The sequence below is a fragment of the Rattus rattus genome, chromosome 14 (assembly GCF_011064425.1).
Source record: "Rattus rattus isolate New Zealand chromosome 14, Rrattus_CSIRO_v1, whole genome shotgun sequence".
Taxonomy (NCBI): Eukaryota; Metazoa; Chordata; class Mammalia; order Rodentia; family Muridae; genus Rattus; species Rattus rattus.
Genome location: NC_046167.1, coordinates 23,946,755 through 23,962,154, shown reverse-complemented (window position 1 = coordinate 23,962,154; position 15,400 = coordinate 23,946,755). Strand labels below are relative to the sequence as shown.

Below are 15,400 nucleotides of genomic sequence, written 5' to 3'. Positions count from 1 at the left end.
CCCCACCACGTGGGAAGGGGGGGGGGAGAGCAATCAAGACAGGAGTTCAAGGGGAGGGCTAGAGGCTAGGGAAGCAAAGAGAAGGAAGGAAAGAAGAAAAGAGGGAGGGACAGGGAGGGACGGGGAAGGAGGGGGATGGGAAGGGACAGGGACAGAAAGAAACACAGAGGGGAGAGAGAGAAAGAGAGATGGGGGGCGGGAGAGGAGAGAGGAGAGAGAGACGGAGAGAAACAGAGAGAGAGACAGAGTCACTACGCTTTAATTTTCCTGACTAAAAAAAAAAAGTGTGCGCACATGCGTACATGCACGCAGACGCGTCCTTTTCACCGGTACTTCTCTAATTTCCCCTAAAGTGTAAACTTCTGGAGAGCAAAAGCTGCGGTGTCCTCTGCTACTTCACTCTGCATAAACAAACACTCCTTAAATCTCAAATTGTGCACGCACCATACTGTCCTCTCGAGAAAGGTTGTCAACCAGGTCGTTTATTTTCTGGAGCTGAGGTTCACTCGTCCGTAAGTTGAGCCCAAGAACTCGCATTCTTCATACCCTTCTAAGCAATTGAAGGAAACCCATTTCAACCTTCATATGGAACAGGAAACTGATCAACATCAACCCTTGAACCACCAGGCGCAAATAGAGAGAGCACATGAGGCCACGCTGGGTGGGTGGACACTCCTCGCGCGGGTTCTGTGCGCGGCCTCTAGTGATCCCATCCAAAAAGTACCCGGGATCTCCCTGGGCTGCTTTCCCTCTCGCCTCTGCCAGGCAGAGAACGCAGCCAAGCCCGCACGCGGAGAGCAGCGAGGAGCCCGCAGGGCCACTGGGCATGCTCAGAAGCGGAGCAGGTTTAGGGCTCCAGCAGGCAGCTAGTGCGTTACACTGAAAGAAGGAGGGAGGAGAAGGAATAGGAGGAGGAGGAAGGGGAGGAGGACAGGGGCAGCAGTAGCCACGATCGCCACCACCAGGCAGAGGAAGAGTTGGTGGGGAGGGACAGATCTCCTCCCACTTGGAGCGCCTTCTGCCTGCTTTTGGAGAAAAGAATAAAAGATATAGAAAGAGAGAGAGAGAAAAGGAATGAGAAGTGAGAGAGCAGGAGGGTAAAAAGAAAATTAAGGCGAGATCTGTGAGGTCTGGGGTGGGCAGGGGCGCGCAGGGGCGCGCAGGACGCGGGGGCGGACCAGCCGAGCCCCAGTGCGGTCGCCCGGGCAGGTGCCACGGCTGCTGCCCGGAGGCGGCATGTGACGCGCGGCCGCAGCTGCCCGCGGGCGGAGCGCGCTCGGACCCGGGAGCGCAACCGCGGGCCAAGTCGGCTGCAGCCGGGAGCCCCGCGCTCGCGACCCGCCGGGAGGAGCCGGTAGCTGCGCTTGCATCCAGAAGCCGGGTGATGAAGACAAGGGCGGCTCCGGGGCACAAGCGAACCTGAGGAGAGTCGCTGCCTCGAAACTCCCTGCTGCGAGAGATCGGGGTTCGGTAGAGCGGACCGGACGGTCTGGGAGATTCGGGGAGGCGCGGAGGACTCGAGTGGGACAGCTACCTGGAGCACGGCTGCCAGGTAAGGACACGCACTGCTCGCTACCGCGCAGGGCAGAGCGGCTGGCGGCGACCCTGACCCGGTTTCTTGCCTTATCTGGTGGTGAAATAAGGGGAAAAGTTTTCCGCCTCCGTAGGAAATGTGTTTGCTGGTAGAGTTTAAAGGAAGGACTGAGCAGGGACGTAGAGAGGTGGTTTTGTCAATCTAGGGAAAGGGAACTCGAGATCGATCTCTGGTGAGGAGTTGGAGCGCAGGGACCAAGGGTAGAGAATGCAGAGGTGGCACCCGAGTGCCTGGGAAAGGACGGGGACAGATGGTCGGTGGCCAAGAAAGCGCCCTGGTCGGCTCACTCAGCTCCCTTGGACTTCTTTTTCCTCCCATAGGCAGGATCCAAAAGCGAAGAAGGGAGCTTCAGAGCTGTGTGTCTGTGCTGGTGTGCACTAGGTCCTCTGTGTGCCTTTTCATATTGTGTTTTAGGAAAGCTAAGTCAGATCCCTGCCAACCTGGCAGCGAGGGGCGACTGTTGGGGTCGCTTTTCTGGAGCAAAAAGGCGATTTTTTATTCCGCTCATGGGGACCTGGGAGAGGGTACTGAGCCAGGGAGCGAGTCTACTCCGGCTCAGCCGCCAGCCACGGCTGCAAAACTACACGGGGATCTCTTCTCTCCGGCTCCTGGAACAACCTCCTTACTGTGCGCAGCGTGTTCGTTTCTACGTGGTGGTTTTTAAACCGCTGGGGTCAGGGCGATGGTTGACCCAAGGGGGTAGAATTCACTTGTGGACTCCGTGCTTTGAGTGTTGGAATTGTGACGCTGCCCTGCCTGCTGTGAGTCTGAGAGACTCTCCTTGCAAGCAGGGTGGAAAAGAGAGAAAACTAGCATTGGGGACTCGCATCCATATGGACATATTTCAAAACAGCAGACCTTGATTAGTGAATAAGTGTTTTGAACCTTTCCGAAGTCTGTAAGTATATATGCCGCCGTCCACCCACCGGGCTCCCCTGATGTTCTTGGCAGGGTTCTGAAAGGGTGACAGACTACGCTGTTAGGGAGACTGACCACTTCACTGTGAGCTTTCAACAGATCTTTCCTTTCTCTCCTGGCCTCTGAGATTCAACAAAATAGAAAATCTACCATTCCCCAACACGCACGCGCGCGTCCACACACACACACACACACACACACACACACACACACACACACACACACTGCACTTTGCCCCCACCCCACCCCTTTTCAGATTACTATTTGAAAACAACATATTCGTAAAGCCTGCTTAATAATTATGGAGTCCAGAGGGTTTCATATAGGGAAAGCTTTCATTCTGCAGGAACGGTTCAACGCGGTTTCCTGTGTTTAAAACAATGCTAGTGGATTTGGAGAGATCTTACAGGAAGATATACCTTTGAGAAAGGAGAAAGGGGAGCCTGGGAGGGGGATGCATACAGGGACGCAGGGTTACAGTGGCTGAATGTTAAAAAGGAATGAGGTCTTTCCATTGCCTTGCTGCTGGCGGCTCCCTGCTTTGTGAGGAGCGGCTGTTGGGGCGCATACATGTGTATCTCTCCCATGTGTGTTCTCATAGGCCACAGCAGTGGAGTGTGAACCCCACATCTACCACTAGATAACCTGTCTTGAGATCATGTTTGTGTGGTTTGTCTCAATTGGCTTAACACACAGTTACCTACTGCTGAGCTGGAAAGCTTGTCATTTCCGAAGTTCCCTGAGACAACATAACTTTAACATGGCTTACACGGTTAAAAGTAAGGGCTGCAGATCTGATATGGACTGTTATACCCTAGCCTGGGACAGCGTGGTTTGAGGTTGAAGTAAACATGAAAATAAGAGTGACACAAGACTTTAAAAGGACAATAGTAGACAGTGATTTAAATAGACCCCCTCGTTTAATAACAAAATGAGATAAAAGGCAAGACCTCTTGAAAAACCTTTGAGCGTAAATCTTCTGTCATAGAAAATTGTTGTTAGGCAAGAGTGTAATTTGGAGAAATAGATTGTGTGGAATTGGGTGGGATTTAGATAAAGGCTAGATATTAAGATAAGAGTAGTTTTGTCTTGAACCTACTGTAAAACTTATGTAAGAAGCTTTAGGGAGCTCTGGAAGGAATCGCTGTACTGCTTTTTCCTGACGGAGGGCTAGACAATTCTTGCCTCAAACGTATTTGTTTCTAGAGATTGCCGAAGGAAGGAGGAATCTGCCCTTTAAAGTGCGTCTTTTCATTTTTCCTTATGCAAATAAATGGCTTAACGTTTACAGAAAAGGAGAAAACTGTTTTTTTCAAACTAGAATATTTAAGAACACAAGCTCGTTTTAATCGTACTTTAATTTTTAATAGCAGGCAACCTGTTGAATGTGAGTTGTGTGGAGGGGCAATGTACGCAGCTCAGATTTCTAGGACCCATGTTAATAAACAGAATAGAAACTTAAAGGTCATGATTCTAAGCTCTCTGAAGTGCTAACTTTTTTTTTAAAGATCATAAAATATTACGTTTCTTGAGCCAAGATAGTGTTCTTGCCTGATAACGATGTTAGCCTTGGCAGATTCAGGTGCCTACACCGAAGTGGCCTGAACATCATCACTGTAACAGTGAAGGGACTGGGTCTGGTTTGCAGTGTAGGACGCTTCCAGGGAGAGCAGCTATGGTGACCCTTGACACAGGAGGAGTTCAACAGAGGTGGGGACCCCGCACCTTTCATGTATGAAACCTAATTTTATATCATGGTATGTTATGACTAATACCATGACATTCTCAGCATTGTTTTGAAGAATGACTAATTGGAAATATTTTCTTTTACACAGTATGCTGGTGAATTGAAAAAAATACATATCTTCCTTCACAGAGAAATATTTTAAAAGGCATATATATGCTTCCAACAAAAGAATTAATCAAGCCCCTTTACTATTTTTATATTTTAAATGAATCAGCACGTACGAATATAACTGTTGCTGAGTTGTTAAGAGCAGTGTATACATGGTTTCCCGGTGTGGTATTTATAAGATGCAACACCAGACGCATGCGTGCGTGCGTGTGCGTGTGTGTGTGTGTGTGTGTGTGTGTGTGTGTGTGTGTGTGTGTGTGTGTGTGTGTGTAGAAGGTTCTACAAGTCTAGTGGAAATTCTGTTCTGGATCTTACCCCTTGGGTTGGACTTTCAAACTCAAATGAAAGTCTTGGCATCACGACAAGATCACCTAATGAATTTAACACGAGGCAAAGCCAGTCAAGGTGAAAGTTAGAATCAAGTGTCTGACAGACTCTGCTCCAAGTTATAGAAGCTGCCTGGGCCTTGGATCAAGTACAAAGCTGACTCCTGATCCCAAATCATTCAGTGTCCAATGTGACTCCCTCTGTGTACTCCCTACAGACAATCTGGAAGGAAGAAAGCTGTCCCTTTTAGGGACTTAGCCTGCTGTCCTTCAGAGTGCCTTGCACTGATGCATTCCTGGTTGCTGGAGACCTTCCCTGGAATTGTCATTGGAAGCTGTTGAAAGTGAAGGGCCACACAGATCCTACATGAAGATGGCAAGCCCTCCCAAGCTTTTTATCTCTGTTTGCCCATCTATAGCTTAAGATAGGCACAAGGATAGAACTCATGCAAAAGGATATTTTTGTTTTGTACATACATGTTCATGTATGTGCATGTGCATGTGTGTTTTAGTGTGTCAGTAAATTGTTTGCACATGTTTGCAGCAGTCTCTTCTCTGGTGCTCTACCCAGTTGTTTGTTTGTTGTTTGGTTGGTTGTTTGTGTTTTATTGACACAGGGTCTCTCCTTGGCCTGGGACTTACCAGGTCACCAAGGAGATTATGCTGAATGCCCAGCAAGCCCCAGAGACTCAATTATCTCCCCAGCATTGACTGGGCTCACAGCGTGTGCCACCATGCCTGGCTTTAAGATAAAGGTTCTGGGGAATCAACTCCAAACCCTCTTGCTTGCAAGACAAGTAGTTTACCAGTGACTTCCTTAGCTCCAGAAGTATCTTTTGGCCAAACTCAGAGGTACTATCCAGTGGCATTCAGTCAGAACTCATGCTTCTTCAGTGTTGGGGTGTGGGGAGAAGGAGGAGGGAGAGGGAGGGAGAGAGAGAGAGAGAGAGAGAGAGAGAGAGAGAGAGAGAGAGAGAGAGAGAGAGAGAATATGAAGCTACACTATGGGGGTGACTGCTAACTCAACCTTCGGCCACTGCGTGCCTGTCATCCAGGAGTTCTGGCAATGTGTGAGCTCTGGCAAGCTCTTCTCTGCAGTTTGGCCATTTACATTCTCCCACCTGTTAGAGCTTCCTGTCCTACTCTCCAGGAGGCCACAGGACTCTGGCAGGCAGGCATCCTCTCAGCCCTTCTCTTTAGAGATGTCAGCTCAGTCAGCCATGCTCTCATGGATGCAGCATCCACTGGCCATGACAACAACCTTACAGTAAGTGATGAGCTGCCATCTTCACATATGTGCCAGCTCACCCCCGAAGCCACCCAAAATGGGAAAACTTGTAGCAAACCTACCATACAGTTAGACAGGAAGAAGCCAACAGATGCATAGGGGGCTCTGAGTCACTGTTGTTCCCCTGTGCTCTGCAAGGGACTCTAGGACCTAGCCAACTTTGCTCACTCTTACCCAGTCACACTACAGAAGGCTCTCGTCCTCTGAGTTCTGTTAGCTTGTCCTAATCCTTGTGGGCTTCAGTGGTTCCTTGGGGTCCCTAACCCTGATTTCTAGTCTTACTGCTGTCTCATAGGACTAAGCTTCTTCTGTGTTTCCAGTTCACCTTTTCAGTACTAGGCTTAATGTTTTGCCTAGAATAACTTTTAGCAATGACCTTGACAGTCAACCTTGCTTTTGCCAATGCTTCTCTCCAGGAGCAAGACTCCATTCCATTATTTTCTGTCTCTGATTCAGGTCCAGGGTGGACAAACCATGGACTTAAGGCACAGCCACCGTCCTGACGGTCGGTCTATCAGTCACTTTTGCCTAGAGACTTGGGTTGCCAAGTTCACCTAACAAAGAAAATCTCCTTGTCTGTCATTGTTGGCAGGATCAAATCTCAACACTCCACATCCCTCCTGGCCACTGTAATTTGAGTCGCTGACTATCCACTCCGGAATTAACCCTCCATTAGGTCATTTGTTCTAGCCCAGGCTTAACCTGTTTCCTGCCCCCACTGTTCCTGTGAAATCTGGCAAACCAGCCATGTGTCAGCCATGATAGATTGTACCTTTGGTCACCTCTGACACAGGACATGACAACAGCCCAGGCTGCCTAGCTCAGGCCACATCTCCTCTAACCACCATGCTTCAGATACAATTCTGATGAGTCAAAATAGCATTGGATGTTGGTCAGTGTGTTTCATGGAGATGGACCACCACACATAGCATTTGGACACCCTCTGCTTACAGGCATAAAATGTTCAGGTGATCTTCTATTGAACCTGGTCCTTTATCACAAGAAGATATAGTTGTGGGCTTGGATGGACTAATACACTGACATATATCCCCTTCCGTGTGCTCAAGTGATAGAAACCTAGTTACCACTGCTCACAGATACAAGTCCCCAGCCAAAGAGGTCATGGAGTGGTGCCTCTCAGGGCGACTATTTGTCCTTCCAAGTATGGCTTGGGTTCCTTGGCTCAAATCAGTAGTAAATGTTGATTCAGTGTGTGTGTGTGTGTGTGTGTGTGTGTGTATGTATGTTCATTAGAAAGGTGTTGAATGCAGTTACTTTCCATGTGCTCAGTAGAGAGATAACTGAAAATAGTACTCATATGGGCATCCCTTAAACAGTGGCATTAGAAAATAAAGGTGCTGCTCATCAGTGACGGCCTACCCTCTTTGTCTCATGTGAGTGACAGAGCATTACCATGCTTACAGTCTATGATGGGGTCATAGGGACTCTGTGGAATCCCTTTATCTGGAGTTCTCCTTTTTTATCTCACTGTCCATATGCCCTTCCCATCACACAAGACAACCACCCTTCTGTAGGTTTCCTGGAATATAGGAGTTACTCCACTTCCCTTGTTATAAATTATTATTGATCACTTAATTTATTGAAATACCAGAAGCTGAAAAACCTCTAAGTAATTGCAAGTCATTTCTCTCTCTTCTGAATTCTTGTGGAACTTCCTGTCTTTGGTATTACATTTGACATTTAAGGACAACTCAGGAAAATTTATGTTGATTTTCTTCAGAGTTGACTGTTTGAAGAGTATGTAAGTAAGTTTTAATAAATAGTAGTTTGAGTAAAATGAACAAATCTACCTACCTACCAGTTGTCAATATCTGTTGTTTGACTGTCATCCACTTAAGAGTCATATCTGCTTATTATCTGTCACTAATATTTAGCATCTGTTTACCATTGCTTCTTATTGATTGGCACATCTAGCATGGCTCCAGGAATGGACTTGACCAGGGTGACAAGGGAATAAAGAAACACCAGCTGACACATAGACAGGAAAACTGGGATCGGGTGGTCTGGGTTCTCTGATGGGTAAACTCAGCACCCCAAAAGTTTAGTGTGTTTTCTATCTAGAATCAAACAAGGAAGCAAGATTATTACTTACAGCTGAAGAGGGACGCAGAGTTATTACATACAGATGAACAAGGAGGCAGGTTTTGTGGTATACAGCCAGACTGAGGGGACAGTTTTAGTTGGTCTCAGTAGAATCAGTCTCTGTAGGGGAAGAATCTTCAGGCCATAAGTATCTGCGGGAGACAGCTGCTGTGGACATTCTCTACACACAATGTCAACATTCACACTCAGACCAGTAAGGTAAGTCTTTGTGATTTTCCCATGGCTCTGAGACTGTAGAGTCCTTGACACTGTGCCCAAGTCAACAGTACACACTCTCTTAGTTCTTGACCCACTCAAGGCTTCTTCTGCCTCCCACAATTGCTATCTATCGTTAGTCTCTTATCTGTCATTGATATCTATTTACATATACATATATTATTTCTATAACATTTTATATTTTCATCAATGTCTTATCACCTGTCTAACCTGTGTGCGTAATATAACTACCATCTATCTTTCAGCTACTCATCATCTGTATTTACCTTCCCTCTCTTAGACATCTGTTAGTGGCATCTATATCAATGCTTATTACGTTTGCACATAGAATTCTCCCTCTGAGGGAACTCATGGCATTGTTTCCATCATACCAGACAGCATGGTACCACATTTTGAAAACACAATTAGGGCAACTCTGGGATCATATAGTCAAATGAAGTGACAGCTTGTCATCCCTCTCAGAATGGGAAAATGATAGTAAATACTGTAGTTCATGCTTAGAACAAGAGTCTATTCTCTTCACTTCTGGAGGCCGGTTGTCTGAAATCAAGGTATTTGGGGGAGGGACATAATTCCACCTAAAACTCTAGAAAAGGGGACACCGTCTGAATCTAACTGTTGAGCCCCTACCTCTCTCCAAAATGGTTGTAGCTCTTCCTCCTCTGTGTGTCTGTCTCCTGCTCCATGCCTTTCTTATATATGTGGTTGCAACCACAGTTGACCCATAAAGTCCAGGGAAGCAGTTTCCTCAAAGATTTTTTACCTTAAGCAAGCCATCTGGCATATCAGGGAATCACAGCTTCTGGGCATAATGAAATGAACATATTTCTTGAGGGCCACCATTCAGAACGTGAGAGATATCACCAATGAGCACTGTCTTAGTTGCTTCTCTCTTCCACTGCAATAAAATAACCTGATAAAATCAACTGCAGGGAGCAAGGACATTTTTGGTTTATGGTCCCACAGCAGGGAAGTCCAGGAGGGAGGAGCATGCAGGAACTGACAACTTTGCATTTGCAGTCAGAGAGCAGAGAAGGATGAATTCTTAAGCTATTTTCTTTCCCCCTTTTATGCAGCCTTGGAATGGTGCCAACACCAATAGGTGGGTCTTTCTGTGTTAATTAGTCTAATCTAGATAATCCTTCACAGATTGCCTGAAGCCTAACCTAGTTTACATAATCCCTCATGAGCACACCCAGAGTGTTCCTTCACAGAGGATTCCAGATGCCATCAAGTTGATAGGGAAGATTAACTACCACAAGTACCTTCTATGTGATCTTATAGGCAGTCATCTCAGAGCAGCCTGTGCTTGGAGAGATGAAGGCTACATTCTGACTTACTCCACAGAGCAACGAGTGGCAGAATCAGATGGTATTCATACCTCCCTACATCTCACCATCCCTTGACGCAAAATTCCTGACTTCTGGCTTCCATCTTAAAAATAATCGTAGAAAGTGTTTTTCCAAAAGTCACCTGTACTCTCCGAGCCAGTTCCATTGGCCTCATCGCAACATCTTTAAACTTGCGATCTCAGGACATTCCATCTCCTGGTCTCTTCTACCCTGGTTCTCCAACACATATTCCTCAGTTCCCATCAGGTGCTTTTTTAATGTAATCCATATTCTTTATTTCCAAAACCCATTCAGGGTGAATCACTTTCTCCCCCAAACTGATTTAGATTCAGAAGGGAAGGAAGTATCATGACCTACTAGCTCAGGGATCTGTTTCCTCTTCCTCCTGCTTCTCTCCTGGGGCTTCCCATTTCCATGAACAGGATGATTATCCTACATTTCCACATAATCTTGATTTATGCCCTCCCCTTTGCTCCCACATTGTGCCAGATACAGGATCTTAATACTCAACCAAGTCATAGCTCATACTTCTTGGCTACTCTCTTTTCCTGCCATCAGCATCTCAATTCATCAATTCTTTAATGTCCATTCAGCCACCTAAGGAACTTAGTAAAATGCAGACCTTGATGCATGAAGTCTGGCAGACACTGAGAACTTGCATTTCCAATAGACTTTCATGGGCACAGAATCATCTGCACTCATACCACATTAAGGGAAAAAAAGAAAAAAACAAAACAAAACAGTGTTTAAGCCCTTTGAACCTTACCTCTTAATGTCTGAAATTTCTGGATCATCTATTTGACTACATTCTCTCTTTCAAATCCATTTGTATAGTTTTCTAATTGAAGTTGAATTTTTATCTTTTTTTTTTTGTCCTGACTTCAACATCACCTTTAAGATCCTTGCCAACTCTCAATAGCATAATCACTAAATGTCTTGCATCAGCCATCTTGGTTCCTGGCATGCTTACATTTTTAGGTTCAATCTCAAGTCTCGAGATTTCTTTTCTCTTACCCCTCAATACCTACTTACTTTGTGTCCTTTCCTGTGCTGAGAAGGGATGTCCTCTCATCAACAACCCGAGGGGTCCAGGCTTTACCATGTTATCCAAGATTATTTGAAATAAGACTTTTCCTTAGCAATTTTTCTCCTGATACTTTGTCAGAATTTCAGTTTTATCATTGACCAAACACACTCTTGTTTTGCTTATGTATGTCATAAATCATTTCAGATGTCAGGTCATAAAATCCCTAGGTAAGATGCCTCATTTCTGAGTTACTTTTACCATACCCAAGTATAGTCTTCTGTTTAGATGATTGATGTGCATATCTACACATAAAACATGTAGCTACAGTGCTTTTGATGATGTCTTGGTATGCAAATACTATAAAACACATAAAATTTGAAGATGTCATAGGCTTGTGGTTTTGAAATTAACCGTGACTCTATATCTTTAGAGGTAACCAAAGTTGTAAGTTTGATGCATAATTTTCCAGTATTTTTCTGTATTGCTTTGGCCTCCATGGCATGTATATTAAATGTTTAGTTACCAGCATCATGTTATTGAGAAGCTGTGGAATCTCTTAAAAGATAGATCCCAATGAGAGGTTTGTTTTTTTTTTTCTGGTTTTTGTTTTGTTTTGTTTTTTAGCTGACTGATAATGTGTTCTCACACACTCACATTCACCATAAGGTGAATGATTTCTACCATATAGGCTTAGAGCAATCAGGTAAATAAACCATAGATAGGAACTATAAGAAAAAAATCTTGTCTGTGCATAAGTTGATTTATTGCAGGTATTTTCATAGTGATGGGAAGCTGACTAACATATACATGTTGTAACATTTACTCCCTACAAACCTGGGATAAGAATAGAGCTTTGCAACTTAATTTGAAATGTAAATCTGCCTCCCTATTTTTAAAATCTGAAGTTCATTACAAAACATTGACTGATTTAACTGCATGAAAAATCCATCCACTTAAAATGGTCTCAAAGTATAGAAATGTGTTTTCTCTGAATTTCTTATCAGTTAAGCATGTCTTTTTTTCCCCACTGCATTGTTTCTCTTCTCCCAGAATTACATAAGGCAGTTTGGGTGTGTAAAAGTAAAGCACAAATTCTGTCTCAGAATGACCAAGCTAGTCCAATGCCCTTTGCAGGGCTGAGTGATGCGTTTGTGGAGGGAGAATGATTATTTATTTTGATAACACACTAAAATCATGCTTTTTTCCTTATAAACACACATACTGCTAACTTTATGTTGACATGTAAATTTCCTCTTCTTCAGATCTATGGGAACTGTGACACATTCTGAATGTATACATATGAATGTATGCATATTTATCATGTTTTAAAGATTTGTGTGTGTGAGAGAGAGACAGAGACACACACACACACACACACACACACACACACACACACACACACAGAGAGAGAGAGAGAGAGAGAGAGAGAGAGAGAGAGAGTGTTCCTGCATATTCATATCCATGCAACTCCTGCAGAAGCCAGAAGAGGGTGTCTGAATCCTGGGAGCTAGAGTTACAGACAGTTGTGAGCCACCATGTGGGTGCTAGGAACTGAATTCAAAATTAAACCAGGGGTGCAGCATGAGTCTGCACTTGAGAAGGAACACTTGAGCCCCACAGTCATAGACCAGCCTGGGCAACATGATTAAGGCTCATCATTTTAAACAGCAAGTCTACTTTGTGTTAGAGCTATGAAAGTCACATCCTTGAGTAGAGGGAGGAAGACATATGCTTGAAGGACCTAAAGGCATCAACAAGATTGATTAGATCCTGTGATTTAATCACAAAATATTGACATGTAGAACATGCAATAAGATAATGAAGGGTTGCAGTTTTGAAGCTGTATGGACGTGCTGCTGTCTGGGTTTGCTAAATCATATAAAGACTATTTCTATCTTTCAAACTCTAAAATACTTGGTTCTTTGGTTTAGTTGATAGCACTTCCATAAGCTACAACACATTTCTTATAGAACTTAGTATGAGGAAAAAAATTGAACCTCTTTGGGGATAATGAAAGCTATTTTCTGAAAATGAAATTAAGCCATCTTTGTTTCTGCTTTGCACTGGCTGCTGGGAAATTCAGACCTAAAAATAGTACACAATCATAGTGGCCGATTTTGTCTACTTTTCAGTCTATTGCTTCTTTTTTCCTAGTATTTTTTTCAGTTTTCATTCTTAATATCATTTTAAGATTTATGGGGAAGTGAGGATGGTAGAATTTATGAACATACAGTGAGAAATAATATCTATGAGGATATACCCAGGTACTAGGGATAGAAAAAAATTAGAGAGTGAGTGAAATCCTTTTAAATGAAAAAAACATTGGTTAAATGATCCCTTTGGATACTCAAACCCCCTCAAAACCACCACAGAGAAAGAAACCAAGGCCTAGATCAGTGCAGAAGGAACAGGTAATGGTGTTCCTAGTAATGGTGATGACGACATCATAGAACTAGTTTTATGGGGGTAAAATCTAATCAAGTAATCAACAGCACTTCTCTTCAAGTGTAGTTGCCAATTAAGATCAACGTATCACATAATGACTTGTTATAAGCAAAAATAGATCAATCTATTTATCATATTAGTCACCTGAAAATTTGATGTTGTTGTAAGAACATTCACAATCGACTCTCCTAGAAAATTTCAAACTTACAAGTCATTGTGTGTGACCTTTAACCAGACTTATTCATTGTGCTGTTGGATAGATCTTGGGATATCATACCTTCTGATCCCTGGAAATTTCATATCCTTTGGCCAAGATATCCAAACACACTCCTCTCACCCCTAGAAAACACTGTTCTACACCAGGATTTTGACTTTCTTAGATTCCAGGTGGTGTTTCTCTTTCTGTGCCTCACCCATTTCATTTTATCTGACATCCCACAGCTCATTCATGTAACTGCAAGTGAAGGAATTTCTCCTTTTAAGGGTGAATGGCATCCATGTGTGTGTGTGTGTGTGTGTGTGTGTGTGTGTGCATTTGTGTGTGTACAAATGTGTGCTAGCATACCATGCTACTCACTTGACTGCAGAAAATGAAGTTGTTGCTATATCCTGTCTATTGTAGATCATACTGTAGTGAACATGGGAATGCATTAATCTCTTTAACACGCTGACTTCATTTCTTTGTATGTAGAACCAATAGTTGGGTCTATGGAAATAACCTTGGTTCTGTTTAATTCTTTAGGAACCCATTTTCCCATAAGAACTCTCTTAATTTATATTCCCACCCAGTTTGTGAGGATTCACTTGTCTCTGTCTTCTCACCAGCATTTCTCTTTTGTCTTTTCGGTCACTGCATTTTAACAGGGATATGGTGAGATCTCCCTATGTTTTATTCTGTTCCCCCTTGTAGTTCCTCACATACAACTCTTTCTTTGTTCACTTGTCAATTATTGGCCATTTGTCTTCTCTTAAGGAACGCTCAGGCATTTAGGCTATTTTTAGCTTGTACGGCAGCCTTACCATTGAGTAGTTTTAGTTTCTCATCTATTTTGGATATTAACAGATGCATGGCTTGAAAATATTTTCCACTCATTTGTAGGCCATCTCTATACTCTGTGGATGTTTCCTTTACTGTGAAGAAGTGGTTTTTCGTATGTTTGTTTGTTTGTTTGATGTAATCCCACATTTATCATCTATGCTTTGGGGTCATAACCTAAACATCAGGTTCAAGATTAATGTCATGAAGTTTTCCCTTTATGCTTTCCTTGAGTAGTGTGGTATAGGTCTCATGTGTATGTTGTTAATGTACTTGGAGTTGAGTTTGGAATTTGGCATAGTACAAGAGTCTAGTTACATGCATTTGTATGTGGATATTCAGATTTGATGAACATAATGGTGCCCTATCTCTACTGTATGATCGTTGTCAACAATCAGTTGGCTATAAATGTATGGGCTTAGCTTTGAACTCCCTATTCTGCCCCAAATGGCATCTAGGTTTTATGGTTGTAGCATGTAGCCTTTAATAGAAATTATTATATAGTTTTTCTCTCTCTGCCTCTGTTTCTCTCTCTCTCTCTCTCTCTCTCTCTCTCTCTCTCTCTCTCTCTCTCTCTGTGTGTGTGTGTGTGTGTGTGTGTGTGTGTGTGTGTTGTAGAGGTCAATCACACGGTGTTTTCCTGTACACAAGATCATAATCTTGTTAAATCTCATTAAATTGAATGATGCATAAAAATCATAGACTTGTGTTTTATTCATGAATGAAGCCCAAAGGCTGAACCCTAATGAAGTATTATAAACAGACTGAGTTTCCGTTATTGTTGCTTTTGGGGAGAAAAATGAAATTTGAGATGTGGAAGTTTTTCTTGTACCCTTGTATTAGGAAAGTAGCTTATTTCTTAGGAAATAGGAAACAGTCCCCATTGGACCCAGTTTCTGGTGTACAGAGCATCCCAGCATTTCTTCCGCTGAGATTTGAAGCTTAGCTAGTCTGGTGCTTAGTCTGTGTAGAGACATGTTTCGTTGGTGGTGCTCCCATGTTCGGGAAATGGTTCTTTCTGACATCATTCCTCAAATGGCTCCTCTTGCCCACTGATTCTAATGGGCAGGTATCTTTCAAGGAGTCTGTTTTTAGTTGCTTGTCAGCTGTCCCAAATAGTATGCTGTGCTGAAGGTTTCCAGTAAAAAAAAAAGTCTCCATTTCAGAGAGTTGGGGTTAGATTAGGTTTTATCCTCTTTGCTCTGATGAAATACCAGGC

General features: G+C 43.6%; 1 protein-coding gene across 4 annotated transcripts in view; it reads left to right on the top strand.

The window, feature by feature from the left end:
• The first annotated feature begins 889 nt into the window (after positions 1-889).
• Positions 890-15,400, top strand: part of Chrm3 (cholinergic receptor muscarinic 3) — a 447,786-nt gene continuing 433,275 nt past the window's right edge. For 3 of the 4 annotated variants that reach the window (XM_032885104.1, XM_032885103.1, XM_032885105.1), the window contains exon 1: positions 890-1,552. The gene's annotated coding sequence lies outside the window, so the exon portion shown is untranslated. The remainder of the gene's footprint in view (positions 1,553-15,400) is intronic. The other variant, XR_004385797.1, reaches the window with a different exon arrangement.